Source organism: Chlorocebus sabaeus, chromosome 26 (genome assembly GCF_047675955.1).
Source record: "Chlorocebus sabaeus isolate Y175 chromosome 26, mChlSab1.0.hap1, whole genome shotgun sequence".
In the NCBI taxonomy this organism is placed as follows: domain Eukaryota; kingdom Metazoa; phylum Chordata; class Mammalia; order Primates; family Cercopithecidae; genus Chlorocebus; species Chlorocebus sabaeus.
In genome coordinates this window covers 6,426,330-6,444,084 of record NC_132929.1, presented here as the reverse complement: position 1 = coordinate 6,444,084, position 17,755 = coordinate 6,426,330, and the positions used below count along the sequence as shown (strand labels likewise).

The 17,755-nt window shown below is 41.8% G+C and overlaps 1 protein-coding gene and 1 pseudogene across 3 annotated transcripts in view; both read right to left on the bottom strand.

Annotated features, from left to right (window-relative positions):
- Nucleotides 1-17,755, bottom strand: part of ENTREP2 (endosomal transmembrane epsin interactor 2) — a 438,166-nt gene that overhangs the window by 88,638 nt on the left and 331,773 nt on the right. The window lies entirely within an intron of this gene.
- Nucleotides 10,977-12,690, bottom strand: LOC103245950 (DDB1- and CUL4-associated factor 6 pseudogene; annotated as a pseudogene).

Sequence of the window (17,755 nt, the reverse complement as noted above, 5' to 3'; positions counted from 1 at the left end):
CACCACAGAGACCCAAGCAAGAATGTTCGCAGCAGCAGTGCTTGGAATAACAAAAAATTGGAAAGAATCGACATGAGGCTCTGTTGTCAAGTTAATTTGGGAAAATAGTGTTTCAAAAAAATTAAATTAGGAGCTCTCCTGCATGACTTCTTCAACTTGTAATATTTCAGTGTGTGTTGCCGTCAGAGATGTGTGAACCAGAGCAACTTCGTCTTGCATAGGTGCTGGGTAAAATAAGGCTGAAACCTACTGGGCTGCATTCCCAGATGGCTAGGCATTCTAAGTCACAGGATGAGATAGGAGGTCGGCACAAGATACAGGTCATAAAGACCCTGCTGATAAAACAGGTTATAGTAAAGAAGCCAGCTGAGTCCCACCAAAACCAAGACGGTGACAGGAGTGACCTCTGGTCATCCTCAGTACTACACTCCCATCAGTGCCACGACAGTTTACAAATCCCATGGCAATGTCAGGAAGTTACCCTACATGGTCTAAAAAGGAAAGGCATGAATAATCCACCCCTTGTTTAGCATATCATCAAGAAATTGACATGAAAATGGGCAACCAGCATCCCTCAGGGTTGCTCTGCCTATTGAGTAGCCATTCTTTATTCCTTTGCGTTCTTAATAAACTCACTTTCACTTTAGTCTATGGACTCGCCTCGAATTCCTTCTTGCGTGAGATCCAAGAACCCTCTCGTGGGGTCTGGATCGGGACCCCTTTTCAGTAACACTGTCACCCTCCAAGAAGAGAGGTGAGCATGCGGAGCAGACCATGTCTTCCTCCTCCTCTTCCTTCTTACATTTAAAATAATACCCATTTGCATCTCGCGTCACTCACGCTCGGGAGAACGTGCTGCGGGAAGTGCAGAATGAGGCGTTCCGGAGAGGCTCAGGGGCCTGTTTCTCTCCAGACATTCCAGCTTCTGAATGGGCCCAGCTCCCTCATGCTCACCCCACTAGGAATTACCCCATTTACAGACGCAAATGCCTGCCGGTTGGTATTTGTTCTTTCCTAGAACATACCATAAATAAAAACCAATAAAGAATAACGTTTTTATGAGTTTAAGTTTTTGTCTGGTCTCTAATCCAACAGAATAGCATGTGGTACAATCTCCTAACTTTCAGAGCTATACAGGAGAAAACTGCTCAGAGCGGCGTTGTGTGTTTCTAGGCAAAACTCCAAACGTGAAAACAGCACTGGACACCTGGTCAGTCCTTCACCCATTACTCTCTGTTGATCAACTTCAGTGACAGGAACAAATCAAGCAAAGAAGCTGGGCAGGGCTGCTGCTGACTGGTCACCTGCGGGCCAACGGAAAGTGACTTTTAAAGTTTACTTTCTTTTATTCTTGGGGGAGATCATATCGTATTTGAGGGTAGAGTTGAGGAATGTCACATTAAAAAATCACAATTCTTAGCTTCTCTTGAAAAGTTTCGAGTTCCAGGTTCACTAGGCCACGGGTGGCAGCTGTGCCCTGCAGACAAGTCCTCCTGGTTCTGGGCTGGAGTGAGTTTGTGTCTGGCTTGGCTCCTGGCAGCCTCTGGGATTCGGTTTCCTCCTCTCTGCAAAGAAAGGTGCTCAGTTCCATTGGTTCTCCCACCTTCCACGTGGGGACACCTCTCCTGCTGTCGTATCTGTCCCTGTGAGCTTGTACCTCTGCAGACACGCTAGTGGGGAGTCCAGAGGACACAGACACACATGCGTGGGTTGACTCAGCTAGTGTAACTGGATATCAGTTTAACCACTAATACCCTCCAAAACTGAGCTGTAAATCCAAGAAACAGTTTGAATGGTCCTTTTTCCCACTGGAGACCACACTTCTTGCAGACATTAAAGCCCTGCTAAATACAAATGTGGGCCCAGGAGGCCTCCTGCAGTGGCGCTCTTGGCCAGGGTGCGGGAGGAGGGGATGGAGGGAATGGAAAGGTAGCCAGAGAGGCTGGTCCTGGAGGCCCTGGGTCTCCAGCCCTCTCCCCAGTCCCTGCAGCAGAAAGAAAGGCCTCATCCTTCCGCACTGCAGATATCCCAGCAGAAGGCAGGTACTCGCTGGAGAGGGCTCAGCTGACAGAGGACTAAGGAGTCTCAATGCACATGAAGTAAAGTCTGAAGCTTGCCCCCCCCAGCTCCGCCTGTGAACACAGATAGCGCCAGCCATATACTCAGAAGCAGGAGGAGTCCAGTCCAAGAGAAAATAAAACATACACACTGACCTTGGGGGATCTGCCAAGGAATGCTAGATGATCCCTCTGGGTCCACATAGCTGCTGTGACAGACGATGAACCTTCAAGATCTTGTTGCCTTTTGGTGAGGAACCGTGGGAATCAGGCAGTGAGTCACTTCCACCCACAGCTTACCAGGACCTGTCTACAGGGATGACAAAAGCATCCCCTAACAGGTGGCTGGAGACCTGAGGCTCACCAAGTGCCCCGGCCATGAAATCACAGAAACAAAACTACTAGAGGCCAGCGCATTGCTTTCCCCACCAGGCAAGTGCAGAGTCAGTGGAGAGAAGTAGTATCATGGTCAAGCATGCGGTGAGAACAACGCCCACGGAACCGGGGGACACACAGCACGGGCTGAAGCTGCGAGTTCTGAGCACATCAGCCCCTGCACCTCATCCCCGCCTTCCTGTTCTCCAAACTGAAATTAGCCTCGGAGCCTTGTCCCCAACCACTTCTCTGCATCCTTTAGGCCTTGGCTTGCAGGCCAGGTGCTCAGACAGGTATTGGCCATGTCCATGGCAGCTCCCCGCATCTTTCCTTGGAGCCCAAGCTGCTCACCAGAAGGGAGCAGAGCCAGGACTTGTCTTGTCTCCAGGACTTGTCCTGCTTGACACTGACATGTTCCCAGCACTCAGAACATGCTGGACACGGGGCGCTCCCTCTGTACAATATATTAATCCACTGCATCAAAGAATGAGTGAATGTACACTATGGACAGATACATATTTCTATGGAACCACTGTTACCTTACTTAAAACATACCAAGTTTTATTTTGCTGGGAATGTGTACTTTGCTGGGAAACTCTGGGGTTTGGAGTCAACTTTCATTCCATGGTTTTTGCCATGGAATCTCTTTATCTATAATAATAGCAAATTCTCATGAAGATGAATGAAAACAGAATGATGTTCCTACAAAGGGAAAATTCTGGGCCATCATGACAACGCACAAATAGCTATCAAATGCTAAATTTCTCATGAAGCCAAGAGAGGCCAAAGCTATCCCTGACCCGTGATTACTACAATAAAACCTGTGCCTTTGGGCAACAATGGGAACAGAGATGAAGACTTCAAGCCAGACCGTCCAGCAGCCCCAGCCTGAGGCTATGTCCTCCTGTAATTCATTACTCAGGATGAGGAAGCTAAATCAGGGTTGCCCTGGTTACTATGGGGCTCTTCTGAGGACCCTGGCGACATAATTGGTGTTGGCTTGGAGACTGAGGCTTTCAATTCTGAGATTAGAGTGCTGGTAATAGAGGTGGCTACCCCCTCAAGAAGAAATTCAAACAGGCTTTGGAAAAAATGAGATAGTCTCAAAATTAAGGTCCTCCTCCAAAATGTGCCACTGTCCTAACCTGTGGTCCCGACAGATTCAGCAACAATATTGGCTCGTTCAAATAAAAGTGCCTTTTTAAAATAGTAACAAACAGAATCATGAAATGCTTAACCAGATGACCTCAGCTAACCAAACTAGGTTGTCACACACGGAGAGCAGAGTCTGCTGTGAATATCCTGCCCAGATCACCCTTCGGCAGATGTCTCCCGAGTTACTGCCACAGCCCCACGCTGGACACTCAGAGGAGGAAGAGCTCTGGGTTCAGCGGCTTGGAGGACTGGCTGGAGGGGGAATGACACGGGATGTGGCCCAAGAAACAGATTTGCTGAAAAGAAAGGGACAGTAATACAGAGAACAGGCAGGAAGAGGGAGATAGGACTGGAATATAGTTCATTAGAATAGAATTCAGCCAGGGGCCCTTCTCAGGCGCCCAGATCCCTCATGGCTCTGCCACCAGGTTGAGAATAGCAAACAAAGGTCATTGGGTCCCAGAAATCTGAAACATGTTTGTGAGCACCTGGGGATCTGTGCCCTGTGTTTGCACACTGGTCTTTAAGGCACCTGGAGTTTACAGGAGGTGGGGAGCAAGGCAGGAAAAGCAGAGGAGCAGCCGGCGTATTTAGGGTGCAAGGGTCTGCGATGTTGCCCTCACACGTATACCCAAGGTCCATAAGGGTCATCAGGCTCATCAGCTGGGTCGTCACTGCAGGCCAGAAAGGGCTGGGAGGACAGAGCACAGAACAGGGACTCCTACCCCTCCCACTGCTGTGAGGCTAAATCTGCTTCCCCTACACCCAGCCGCCACCAGGGAGAAAAGGAGAAGATGGAAGGAAAGAGGAGTGGAGGGCTGAATACCCTCTGGAAAGAGACAAAGTTAATCCTGAGGAGACTGTTTTAAACTGGTAAACGGGGAACCACCCTGCAGTGGTAAGAGCTGAATTCAATTTTTCTAAATCAGTGGCCACAGAAGTAACTCACTTCTACATGCCAAGTAGAAGTCAGTTACAGAAAATGAAGAACACATTTCTGCAGTTCTGAGCCAAGATATGAGAATTTTAATCACACCGCATATAACAGAAGTCAACAGGACTGAGACCAAACATCTCTCATCAACACAAGTAGACAAAACTTACTGATGAGAAAAAAGAAAAAGAAACTTGAAAACATGATGCTAAGGGAAAGATACCAGACACAAAAGGACAAATGCTGGGCCAGGCGCAGTGGCTCACACCTGTTATCCCAACACTTTGGGAGGCCGAGGCGGGTGGATCAGTTCAAGACCAGCCTGGCTAACATTGGGAAATGCCGTCTCTACTAAAAATACAAAAATTAGCTGGGCATGGCGGTGGGCGCCTGTAATCCCAGCCACTCAGGAGGCTGAGGCAGGAGAATCACTTGAATCCGAGAGGTGGAAGTTGCAGTAAGCCAAGATCACACCACTGCACTCCAGCCTGTGAGACACAGCAAGACTCCGTCTCAAAAAAAAAAGGAACAGATACTGTATGCTTCCACTTACATGAGTGACCTAGAATGGGATAAATTCAGAGAGAGAGAAAGTAGAATATTGGCTATCAGGGGCTGGGGAAGCAGAGAAATGAAAAGTTATTGTTTGATGGATATAAGTTTCTATTAGGGATGATGAAAAAGTTCTGGAAATGGATGTTGGTCGTGGTTTCATACAATGTGAATGTACTTAATGCCACTGAATTGTACACTTTAAAATGGTTAATTTAGTAAACTTTATACTGTGTGTATTTTACCATAATCAAAAAAGAAAATGGACTCTCACTTTCATAAATAGAATAATATACTGTTAAATTATTAATTTAGAAGCCCAATCAAAAAAAGGAAAAAAAGTCAAAACATACAAATTATCAGTGAGATAACACTTTGCATACAGAGGAACTTAAAATATTAGAAATGTATAAAAATATTGTAAAATACTAAATAATATATGAACTATTTTATGCTCATGACTTCAACAATGATTCAAAGCCCAAACAGATCACAAATATAAAAAAATGCAAACATTGCCAGATAACTATATCCTTAGCTATCATCAGTCTGACAGTTTAATTGGTGAATCTTTTCTTTTTTTTAATTAAAAAATTTTTATTAGTAACATTTTTGTCCTTGGTAATCCTTCCAAATAAAGAAACCTATGAAAATGCTATGGGAAATTAAATTAAACAACATACAAAATCACTTGGGCACCTGGAAGATGGTAAAGAAATATTTTGTGACATAAATATAAAACTATCAATTCTCAAAAAGCTTTAGTGTTTCGTTAAAAGTATGAAAAAGAAATTTAAAATCACTTAAATAATCATTAGTCAGAGATATATTCAAAAAGGAAACTTATTAAACATACTACTTTTTCCATTCTCTGTGGTAAAACTGAGAACAAGAATCTTGGTATAGGTTAAAATTTTGAAATAATAGCCTATCTGGGGACATCAACTATCCCTTACATCTTGAACACACAACCTTTCTATTTACTCTGTAAACATGCTCAGTTTTGAACCTACCACCCCCTATACCCGACACTATCTTTGCTCTATCTTTCAATTCTTTCTTTTTTTTTATTACACTTTAAGTTCTAGGGTGCATGTGCACAACGTGCAGGTTTGCTACATATGTATACATGTGCCATGTTAGTGTGCTGCACCCATTAACTCGTCATTTACATTAGGTATATCTCCTAATGCTATCCCTCCCCTCTCCCTCCTCCCCACAATAGGCCCCGATGTATGACGTTCCCCTTCCTGTGTCCAAGTGATCTCATTGTTCAATTCCCACCTATGAGGAAGAACATGCGTTGTCTGGTTGTCTGTTCTTGTGATAGTTTGCTGAGAATGATGGTTTCCAGCTGCATCCATGTCCCTACAAAGGACATGAATCCATCCTTTTTTATGGCTGCATAGTATTCCACGGTGTATATGTGCCACATTTTCTTAATCCAGTCTGTCACTGATGGACATTTGGGTTGATTCCAAGTCTTTGCTATTGTGAATAGTACCGCAATAAACATAAGTGTGCATGTGTCTTTATAGCAGCATGATTTATAATCCTTTGGGTATATACCCAGTAATGGGATGGCTGAGTCAAATGGTATTTTTAGTTCTAGATCCTTGAGGAATTGCCACACTGTTTTCCACAATGGTTCAACTAGTTTACAATCCCACCAACAATGTAAAAGTGTTCCTATTTATCCACATCCTCTCCAGCACCTATTGTTTCCTGACTTTTTAATGATTGCCATTCTAACTGGTGTGAGATGGTATCTCATTGTGGTTTTGATTTGCATTTCTCTGATGGCCAGTGATGATGAGCATTTTCCAATGTCTCTACCTTTTTCCCCCAAACTACTACTATCTGGCTTCCTGCCTCCACTACATCATATCTCAAACTAAAATGTCAAAGCAATCACGTTGCCAAATTTAAAAAAGGATTTCCCAGACCTTTTAGGAGTTGGTATCATTGCTTCACACGGCATTACTAACCTGTCCCTCCTTGCACTTCTTTTCTCCTGGCTTTAGATATGGCCTTCTTTCTGCCCTGCATACTTCTCTGATCATTCCTGTTTGGTCTCATTAGCTTGATCCTTTTCTCTACTTGCTCCTGTAGTGCGGACTCTACTCTTCTCACTCCATTCTCTTTTTCTAGACAATCTCATCCACTCCCATGGTTTCGATTCCCATCTATAAACTCTCTTTATTTCTACCTCAGACCACTTTGGTGACTTCCAGCATCATATAGCCATTCAACCATCTATGAGATTTCTCCATGTGGATATCCAAAGACACTTCAAACTTAACATTAAAAAAAAAAAAACTCACATACCTTTTTCTCCCCTCAAATCAGCTGTTCCTCCTAAAATCTCTACGTTGGCTGATGGTTCATTATCACCCTACCAAGACACCTGGATATCATACACTCATTCATTTCTAACTTAGTCTCAAAGTCCCATGAATTCAACCTTTCAACTATTTTTAAAATCTGTCCATTCCCACCTCTCACCACTATTGCCTTAGGTTGCATCCCTCATAATCTCTTAGGTGGACTATAGCAATGGCCTCTTACAAGTTCTTGGCATTTTCAATCTTACTCCTTCCAGTCAATCATTTATAATGTTGCCAAAATGATCTTTCCAATACGCAAATCTGATCACATTTCTCCCAAGCTGAAGCAATCCCTACAGCTCTTAAATAATTAGTTGCTTAAAGAATTCATTTACTCACTCATTTAACAAATATTATTTACCACATAACATATGATTTTAGGCACAGAGGAAATTACAGTAAATGAAAATTAGAGAATATGCAGAAAGGTAGATATTGAACAATCCCCTAAATAAATGTATGATTACAAATTTGACAAATGCAATGAAGAAAAATAACAAGCCACAAAGGAAGAGAAAGAGGAGACCTACTAGACATTGTGAAGTTATTTTTGTGAGAGTACTATCTTGGTGAATTTTAAAAATGAGTAGAAGTTGCTCAACAAAAAAAGTAGTTTTGGTAGAGGAAACAGCATGTACAAGGGATCTGAAAGGGAAAGGAGGTTAGAGTGTTAAAAGAAATGAAAGTAAGTCTGTTTGGCAAGAGCTTAGTGAATGATGGCATAGTGGCCTGAGATGAGATTATTGATACAGAAACCAAGTCATATAGGGTTTGTAAGCCAAGGTGTGGATTTGGGTTCTTTTGAAAGGCTATGGGAAGCAATTAAAAAGTTTAAGACAGATGGATGAGATTGTGAGCCACCGGGTGCGGTGGCTCACACCTGTAATCCCAGCACTTTGGGAAGCCGAGGCAGGTGGATCACGAGGTCAGGAGATCAACACCATCCTGGCTAACATGGTGAAACCCCGTCTCTACTAAAAATACAAAAAATTAGCCGGGCGTGGTGGCGGGCATGGTAGTATCCCAGCTACTTGGGAGGCTGGGCAGGAGAATGGCGTGAACCTGGGAGGAGGAGCTTGCAGTGAGCCGATCGCGCCACTGTACTCCAGCCTGGGTGACAGAGCGAGACTCCGTCTCAAAAAACAAAACAAACAAACAAAAAGTTTTAGGCAGATGAATCACATCACATGGTTATAGTTACATCTTAAAGTTTTACTCTGGCTGCTGGTAGAGAATAAACTATAGCCTGAGTGGATGTGAGAAGACTACTAAAGGGATTATTCCACTAGTCTAGGAGAGACAAATGGTGGTAGGCAGTCTCTATTAACTTTTAGAAGTTATCTTTAGGTAATGTGAGCCTGCAATGTGAAGTTCCTAGTACTTTAAAAGTTAAAATGCTGATGAACAAAAAGGTATGTAAAAACTCAGAATTTAATTAATTAGATACATTTTCCACCATTAAAACATTTCTGCTCAGAGGTCTTATTACAAGGCTACATTTCTGATAGTCTCCTACGATGCAGCTTCTGCCAAAGCCACTCAAAACTAACTTCTTACAGAGCATCTCTACTTACATGACTAAAATGCATATCATACTTTACATAGCCCAAAAGACAAACAACCACCTGATTTCTACTTCCAAGCTACTCAACCCTGGTAAATGGCCTTACCATTTACCCTACTCAGGCATTGATGTAAAAAATCTGGGATTTAATCATAATTTTTCTCTTCCTCTCATATCCCATATCATATGTAAATTAAGTATCAACTTAAATTGAATATAATATTCAACATAATGCTATGAAAATAATTGTTTGTGATTAACTAGGATATAAATCTGGCTATAAAATCTCTGATAGTGATATATTATTTATATCCATATATCCTTAGTAAAAGACCCTTTAATTATAGAGTAGTTATAAACAGTAGTCTAATATAGTATGCTATAGTTATGTTTTGCCTTAAAGTAATTGTTCTTCACTGTTAATACCTCTATAAAAGTAATTGTTCTTCATTGTTAATACCTCTATAATAAACATATAAAATAAAACATGCTTAATTCCTTAGTTTGCAAATTAATTTACCAATTCATTCATTCTTTCTCAAGAACAGAAAACCTTATAGCAATACAGGTCAACTCAGGTCCATAAACAGTAATTTAAGATCAGAAATTCATCTCAGGTCCATGAGGAATAATTTTTCTTTTTTTTTTTTTTTGAGACGGAGTCTCACTTTGCTGCCTAGGCTGGAGTGCAGTGGCACAATCTTGGCTCACAGTAACCTCCGCCTCCCAGGTTCTAGGGATTCTCCTGCCTCAACCTCCTGAGTAGCTGGGATTACAGACGTGGGCCACCACGTCTAGCTAAATTTTGTTTATAGTAGAGATGGGATTTCGCCATGTTGGCCAGGCTGGTCTCAAACTCCTGACCTCAAGTGATCTGCCCGCCTCAGCCTCTAAAAGTGCTGGGATTATAGGTGTTAGCCACCACGCCTGGCCCCAAAAGAAATAATTTAAGATCAGAAGTACAAAGGAAGTTTTCTAATTCATTTTACAATTAGTTTCTGAATATTTCTCTAAGAAATCAGTTTAAATTAGATCTATTTCACACCAAATAAGTAATACAGCAATATTTAATTTCTGCATTACTGTTGACATATGAGTTATCTAACATGTAAACTTTCAGCCAACCAAATCTTATGGCTTTAGTGCTAATTTAAAAAAAAAATGTTTTTGAAAGGAACATTTGTAAAATATATAAAGGCAATCATCTGCCTTTTTTTAAAAAAAAATTTTAAGAGATGGCGGTCTCTCTCTGTCACCCACGCTGGAGTACAGTGGTACAATCATAGCTCACTAGAGCCTTGAAATCCTGGGCTCAAGCAATCCTCCTGCCTCAGCCTCCTTAGTAGCTGGGACTACAGGCATGCACCACCACACCCAGTGAATTAATTTTTTTTTAAGAGACAGGGTCTTGCTATATTGACCAGGCTGATCTCAAACTTCTGGGCTCAAGCGATCCTCCTGTCCCAGCTTCCCAAGTAGCTGGGATTATAGGTGATGTGCCACCACGTCCAGCTATCTGCTTTTTTAAATAGAGAAAGTGAATATCGTGTTAAGTTATTCTTAAAGACTTAACTAAGATTACTTATCACACTTTGTCACAATATATTTAAAATACTTCATTAAATTCTGAGGTTCTCAGATAGTAAAGCATTTGCCCTAACACTAAATAGCCTTTTTCGTTTTTGAAGTCTTCCTATCTCCAACCTTTTCAGATGTCGCTTCATGTCAGAATGTCTTCCTCTACTAATCCTTCTCTGTGCTATATTTGATCTGCTAGTAATAAAGTTTGATAAATAAGTAACCTGTTTATTTCATCAGGTTCTATTCAAGGCTTGGAGATTGACTCTATACCTTTCCCATATTGAAAAGTACAAGTGGAAGTGGGAGCTTCTGATTGATAGCTTTTGAGTTTACCTCTGGGTTTGTAACTGTACTCTTTAGTTAAAGCTATCGGGAATTTGGCTATCATATAAGTGAGACATAAAACCAAGTATCATTACTATGGCGATCTAGTAATACAGAATATTACTGTGTTTAAATAACTTATCCTACATAAGCAATGAAGTAATGTTAACCTCACACCCACAATTCTACACAATTTTATGACAGATATCTATAATTTAAAAAATGGATATAGCTTATATCCATTATAATTTTGTTATACGGAGAGAGTTCAAAGTTGGCATCAAGGGCCAAAGGTAGAAATCAGCTTACAGAGAAAATAATTTGTATAGGCCAAAAAGACCTTTTGTGTACAATACCACCTATTGTAATTTAGTCCACAAAATACTGACTATAAGACCATAATCAAAATAAAATGCTATGAAAGGTGTGAGAGCGCTTTGTTTATGCATTGTGATAAAGCTATGGATGGATGGGCATAGTGCGTCTCCTGTTGCATGCACCCTGTTGCTCGTCAAGTGACATGGATCCGAGCTATTAACCACAGAAGAAGAAGAATCAGACTGATGATGTGTGTGGTGTCCAGATGCCTCAAAAGACTGCCTTTGTTCACTGTCTGGTGAAGATAGCAAAGGAGTAGAATGAGGGCTTTCCGTGGGAGATGATATCGAATGAACCTGAGCTGACATTGTAGAGGAAGCAGAAGGCTGAAGAAATTGTTCAGCTAGAGTATCTACTTCCATTGCAGCTTCACTCACTTCCAAATCAGGACTTGATGAGACCGCAGGAAGAGCTGAAATATCTGATTGACTTGTTCCACCTCTGGGTCAAGATCTTCCTTGTACTCTATTGCTTTGTGCAACCTCACTTGCTTCTTTGAACCGTCTTGATAACATATCAGACATTCTCTGCATCCATTACACATTGAGACTCTGCTCTCCATCTTATTCTCATTCACACTCAGGCCTTGCTCTGGGTCCAGTATCTGACCAATCACCACAGAGTCTCAAACGCTTAACTGTGGTTGTCGTAACTCTTCTGTTCTCTCTTCCACTGAAGGAGTTTTAAGTTCTTGTGCTGTATCATCTTTCGCGTCAAAAAGATATACGTACTCTGAAGAGTAACTAACAAGAATCTCTTGACCATCTTCACTGTAACACAGAAATGTCACTCTGCAGGACTTATTATTAAGATGGGAAGCAATAAAACGGGCAACCATTCCAATAGTCCCTTGACCTGCATAATTCCCTGTAGCTCTTGTGCCCAGCACTTGCCGATCATATATTTGTACTGAGCTGTAAGAATGACCAACAGCAAGATAATATGGTATGGGTGGGCAAACAGCTACAGATGTGGCAGCACATGGACAGTTATTTAAAATATCACCTTTACAATCTTCTTTTGTGCAGCTAGTTTTGATGCGTGTATCAAACCACCTAAGAGTTCCATCTTCACCACAAGAGAGAAAAGTGTAAGGGTCATTGGGTACAGTCATAATCTTGTAAGTAGTTCCATAGTGGCACGTAAATTGGCATTGCCTGTTGGTTTCTGCACCTTGCTCAACACTGGTATAAAATATTACTCCATCTCCAGAGCAGGACACAATCTGTTTATCATTTGTGCAAGGTAAGAACTTTGCACTAAATATGTTTGCTTGGTGCCCTGAACGGATTGCTGTCAAAACCTTTCTGCTGTAGGGATTACTAATTACTAATCTGGTGTCTTCTGAGCCAGATAAAATATATTTTCCAGTGTCATTCCAACAGACTGTATTAACACAGCCATCATGCATAATTTAGGGTTGCTTCAAGTTTTAATCTTTGGATAAATTATCTTCTTCCCAGGTAGTGGCCCCACACCTGGGACAGGTCCTCCAGCCTAAGGGACCTTTTCCTCATGTCCCACAACAGGTGTGGGCAGGAGCCACCCCAAGATGTGGCTCTGCCTGAGCCACGTGGCAGGGGAGACCCTAACTGGTGAATCTTTTCAAAGTGTCATAAAACAGATAGTTCTATAGTCTTGATATCATTATAGAACATTTAAAATAATACAGAAAGCTTCTATTTTCCAAAAGCACTATAATAATGATTGGTCCTGTTTATAGGTTGTGATATTTTGTATACTCCTTCTTTTACCGTTTTTTGCTGTAAGATATCTGTGTGGTTGCCATCTATTGTCTTTTCATCTTGCTTGTCCTTAACATGAAAGTCCTGGCCACAACTTAGCTTTTCTTTGCTACCTTAAAGAGAGTCTCTAAACATGTGAAAATTAAACATCACAGTTCTAAATAATTCATGGATCAAAGAGAAAGCCTCAAAGAAAAAATCAAGAGAACTGAATGGACACAAAACACAACATATCAAAATAGGTGGAGTACAGCTAAAGCAATACTGACAGGGAAATTTATAGCACTAGATGCTTACATAAGAAACAAGGAAAGCTCTTAAAACAGTAAGCTAATTCCTGCCTCAGGAAACGAGATAAAGAAGAGCAGCTGGGCGTGTTAGTTCACGCCTGTAATCCCAGCACTTTGGGAGGCCGAGGTGGGTTGATCACGAGGTCGGGGATTCAAGACCAGCCTGGCCAAGATGGTGAAACCCTATCGCCACCAAAAATACAAAAATTAGCTGGGCGTGGTGGTGGGTGCCTGTAATACCAGCTACTCAGGAGGCTGAGGCAGAGAATTGCTTGAACCTGGGAGGCAGAGGTTGCAGTGAGCCGAGATCGCGCCACTGCACTCCAGCCTGGGCAACAGAGTGAGACTCCATCTCAAGAAAAGAAAAGAAAAAAAACAAAACCAAAAGCAAAATCAACCCGAAGCAAACAGAAGAAAGGAAATCATAAAGATAAAAGTACAAATCAATGAAATAAAAAACAGAAAAACAATTGATATGAAAACTTTTAAAAGGAGTTGATACTTTAATAAGATCAACAACACTGACAGAACTTTAGCAAGAAAAATGCTAGAAAACAAAAATTACCAATATCTGGAATGAAACAAAAATATAACTACAGATCTGCAGACATCCAAAGGACAATAAGTGAGTAATATGAACGACTCTTCACAAATAAATTTCACAACTTATATAAAATGTATCAATTCCTTGAAAAACACAAACTACCATAATTCACATAATATGAAACAGATAATTTGAATAGCCCTGTAACCATCAAGGAAATTGGGGAGCCAGGCACAATGGCTTGCTCGTTCCTGTAATCCTAGCATTTTCGGAGACTGAGATGGGAGGATCACTGGATGCCAGGAGTTCAAGACCAGCCTGGGCAACATAGCGAGACTTCTCTCTACAAAACTTAAAAAAAAAAAAAAAAAATAGCCAGACATTGTGGCATGTGCCTGTAGTCCTACCTACTCAGGAGGCTGAGGCAGGAGGATTGCTTGAGCTAAGGAGTTCAAGGTTGCATTGAGCTATGATTGTGCCACTGCAATCTACCCTGGGTGACAGGGCAAGATCCTGTCTCAAAAATGTAAAATAAAAAAAGAGAAATTGAATTCATAACATTAAAATTCCCCAAAATAAAACCTCCAGGCCTAGACATTTGCACTGGAGAATGCTACCAAATACCTAGAGAATAATTAACATCAGTTCTACATAATCTCTTCCAGAAACTAGAAGTGAAGACTTCTCAACACATTTTCTGAAGCTAGTATTATTACTCTGATATTGAAACCAGACAAAGATAGTTGAAAGAAAAATAAAAAAGAAGAAAGGAAGGAAGGAAAGAAGGGAGGAAGAAAGAAAGGAAAACAACAATAAACCAATACCTCTTGTGAACTTAGAGCAAAAAATCCACAACAAAATATGCACAAAGCAAATCCAACAATGTGTAAAAATTACTATATGCAATGGCCAAGTGATATCTGCTTTAGGTATATAGAACTGATTAACATTTGAAAATCAAGCAATGAAATCCACCATATCAACAACCCAAAAAGGAAAAAATTACATGATCATATCAACTGACAAGGAAGAAGCTTTTGACAAAATGAAATGTGTTTTGCCCAGTTTTTAACTGGCTTGTTTTTCACTGTTGAATTTTCAGAGTTCTTCATATATTTTAGGCACTAGTCCTTTGGCATGTATGTGGCTCACTAACATTTTCTCCCTGTCTGTAGCTTGTCTTTTCAGTCTCTTCAGGTGGACTTTCAGAGAACCGGTTTTTAATTTTTCTTAACTTTTTCCTTTTAGAGATGATGATTTTGGAGTCAAGTCTCAGAATTCTTTGCCTAGCACTAGATTCTAACATTTTTTTCTCCTAGGTTTTCTCTGAAAGTTTTGTGGTTTTGCATTTTATATTTAATCCCGTATTAAATTTAGGTTGGTTTTTGTAAAAAGGATGAGGTTTAGGTTGAGGTTCACTGTTTTGCCTGTGATTGATGAGCACATGAAAAGATGCTGGAATCATTAGTGATCAGGGAAATGCAATTCAGAACCATCATGAGATATTACTTTATACCCACTAGGATGGCCTAAAACAAGTCAGAAAAGAAACGCGGGCAAGGCTGTGGAGAAACCGGAACCCTCATGCGTTGCTGGTGGAAACGTACAATGGTGCAGCGGCTCTGGAACATGGTCTGGCACTTTCTTAAATGATTCAACTAGAGTTACCAAGTAACCTGGCAAGTCTATTCCGAGGTATTAGGTTGACGCAAAAGTAATTGTGGCTTTTGCCATTAAAAGTGATATACCCGCCGGGCGCGGTGGCTCAAGCCTGTAATCCCAGCACTTTGGGAGGCCAAGGCGGGCGGATCACGAGGTCAGAAGATCGAGACCATCCTGGCTAACACGGTGAAACCCCGTCTCTACTAAAACTACAAAAAAACTAGCCGGGCGAGGTGGCGGGCGCCTGTAGTCCCAGCTACTCAGGAGGCTGAGGCAGGAGAATGGCATGAACCCGGGAGGCGGAGCTTGCAGTGAGCTGAGATCCGGCCACTGCACTCCAGCCTGGGCGACAGAGCGAGACTCCGTCTCAAAAAAAAAAAAAAAAAAAAAGTGATATACCCAAGATAAACGAAAACATGTGCACATAAAACCTTGTATATAAATGTTTATAGCAGCACAGTTCATAATAGCCAAAAGGTGGAAATGACCCAAATGTCGACTGACGGATGAGAAGATAAACAAAATGTGGTTAATCCGTACCATGGAATATTATTCAGACATAAAAAGGAATGAAGTACTGATACATGCTGCAATATGTATGAACCTTGAAAACATTACACTAAGAAAGAAGCCAGTCATAAAAGACTACATATTATGTGATTCCATTCCTATGAAGGTCCAGAACAGGGAAATTTATAAAGACACAAAGTAGACTAGTGGTAGCCCAGGGATGGGGGCAAGGAAGGTGAGTGAGAGCTAAAGTACAGGGTTGCTTTTTAAGGTGAAATTGACTCCAATGATGTTTACATACATCAGTGAATATATGAGAAACCACTGAATAGTACACTTTAAATGGGTGACTTATGTGATACATGACTGTATTCGTCTGGAGCTGGGCGCGGTGGCTCACGCCTGTAATCTCAGCACTTTGGGAGGCCAAGGCGGGCAGATCAGAAGATCGAGACCATCCTGGCTAACACGGTGAAACCCCATCTCTACTAAAAAAATACAAAAAATTAGCCGGGCGAGGTGGCATGTGCCTGTAGTATCAGCTACTCGGGAGGCTGAGGGAGGAGAATCGCCTGAACCTGGAAGGTTGCAGTGAGCTGAGAACACGCCACTGCACTCCAGCCTGAGTGACAGAGTGAGACTCCATCTCCGAAAAAAAAAAAAGAAGAGGTTTAATTGGCTCACAGTTCCACAGGCTATACGGGAAGCATGGCAGCATCTGCTTCCAGGGAGGCCTCAGGGAGCTTCCAATCATGGCAGAAGCTGAAGGGAAGCAGGCATGTCTTACACGGCCAGAGCAGGAGCCAGACAGAGAGGAGGGAGGTGCTACACACTTTTAAACAACTAGATCTCATGAGAATTCACTGCCACGACGACAGCTCCAAGAAGGATGGTGTTAAACCATGAGAAACCACTCCAGGATGCAATCACCTCCCACCAGGCCCCATCTCCAACACTGGGGATTACAATTGAATACGAGATTCAGGTGGGGACATACATCCAAACCATATCAATGACGTACATGTCAATGAAGAGACATAAAATTGTTTTGTTTTTTGAAAAAAATCTAACCTTTTAACAAGCCACTCTCTCAAGCCAACGCAAGGCAGCTCCAGCACACCGCTGCTTCGGGAGATGCTGAGGCCACACAAAGGGAGGGAACCATAACCCCTTACACATCCCTCAGGCAGACTTGGAAATAAGGATAAGGTGAAAATTACAAAAACCAAACTCATCATGCCTCCTTCCCTTGCCACCAAATGCTTGTATTTCTTTTTAACACCTGTTCCCCTGGGTTGTATAAAAAGTGCTTTGCTAATTACTTTTAGAAAAAAGGCTGCATTCTGGCCTTCACCTCCCGGAAACCATGCATCATACTTGAGGCCCACACCAGGGAAGAGGCTGAGGTCAAGTTCACCAATCAGAAGCATAAACAGACAAGGAGGCAGAAGGCAGCAATCAGTTTCCATCAAAACCCTCAGCCAGGTGTCAGATCTCCCAGGGACACCCCTCTTTAATTTGAGGGGACACAGGTAAATACGTGTATCCACAAAGCCTGGAGCGAGTCGAGAGAGACATCTGATTAGTGTGCAGATCACAGACACAGCTGGGATCAAGGTTAACCAGGCTTTCAAGGATGCACAGCTGACAAGGATATATCATGTTGTCCCTGCAGTGTGATGAATCTAATTAAAAAG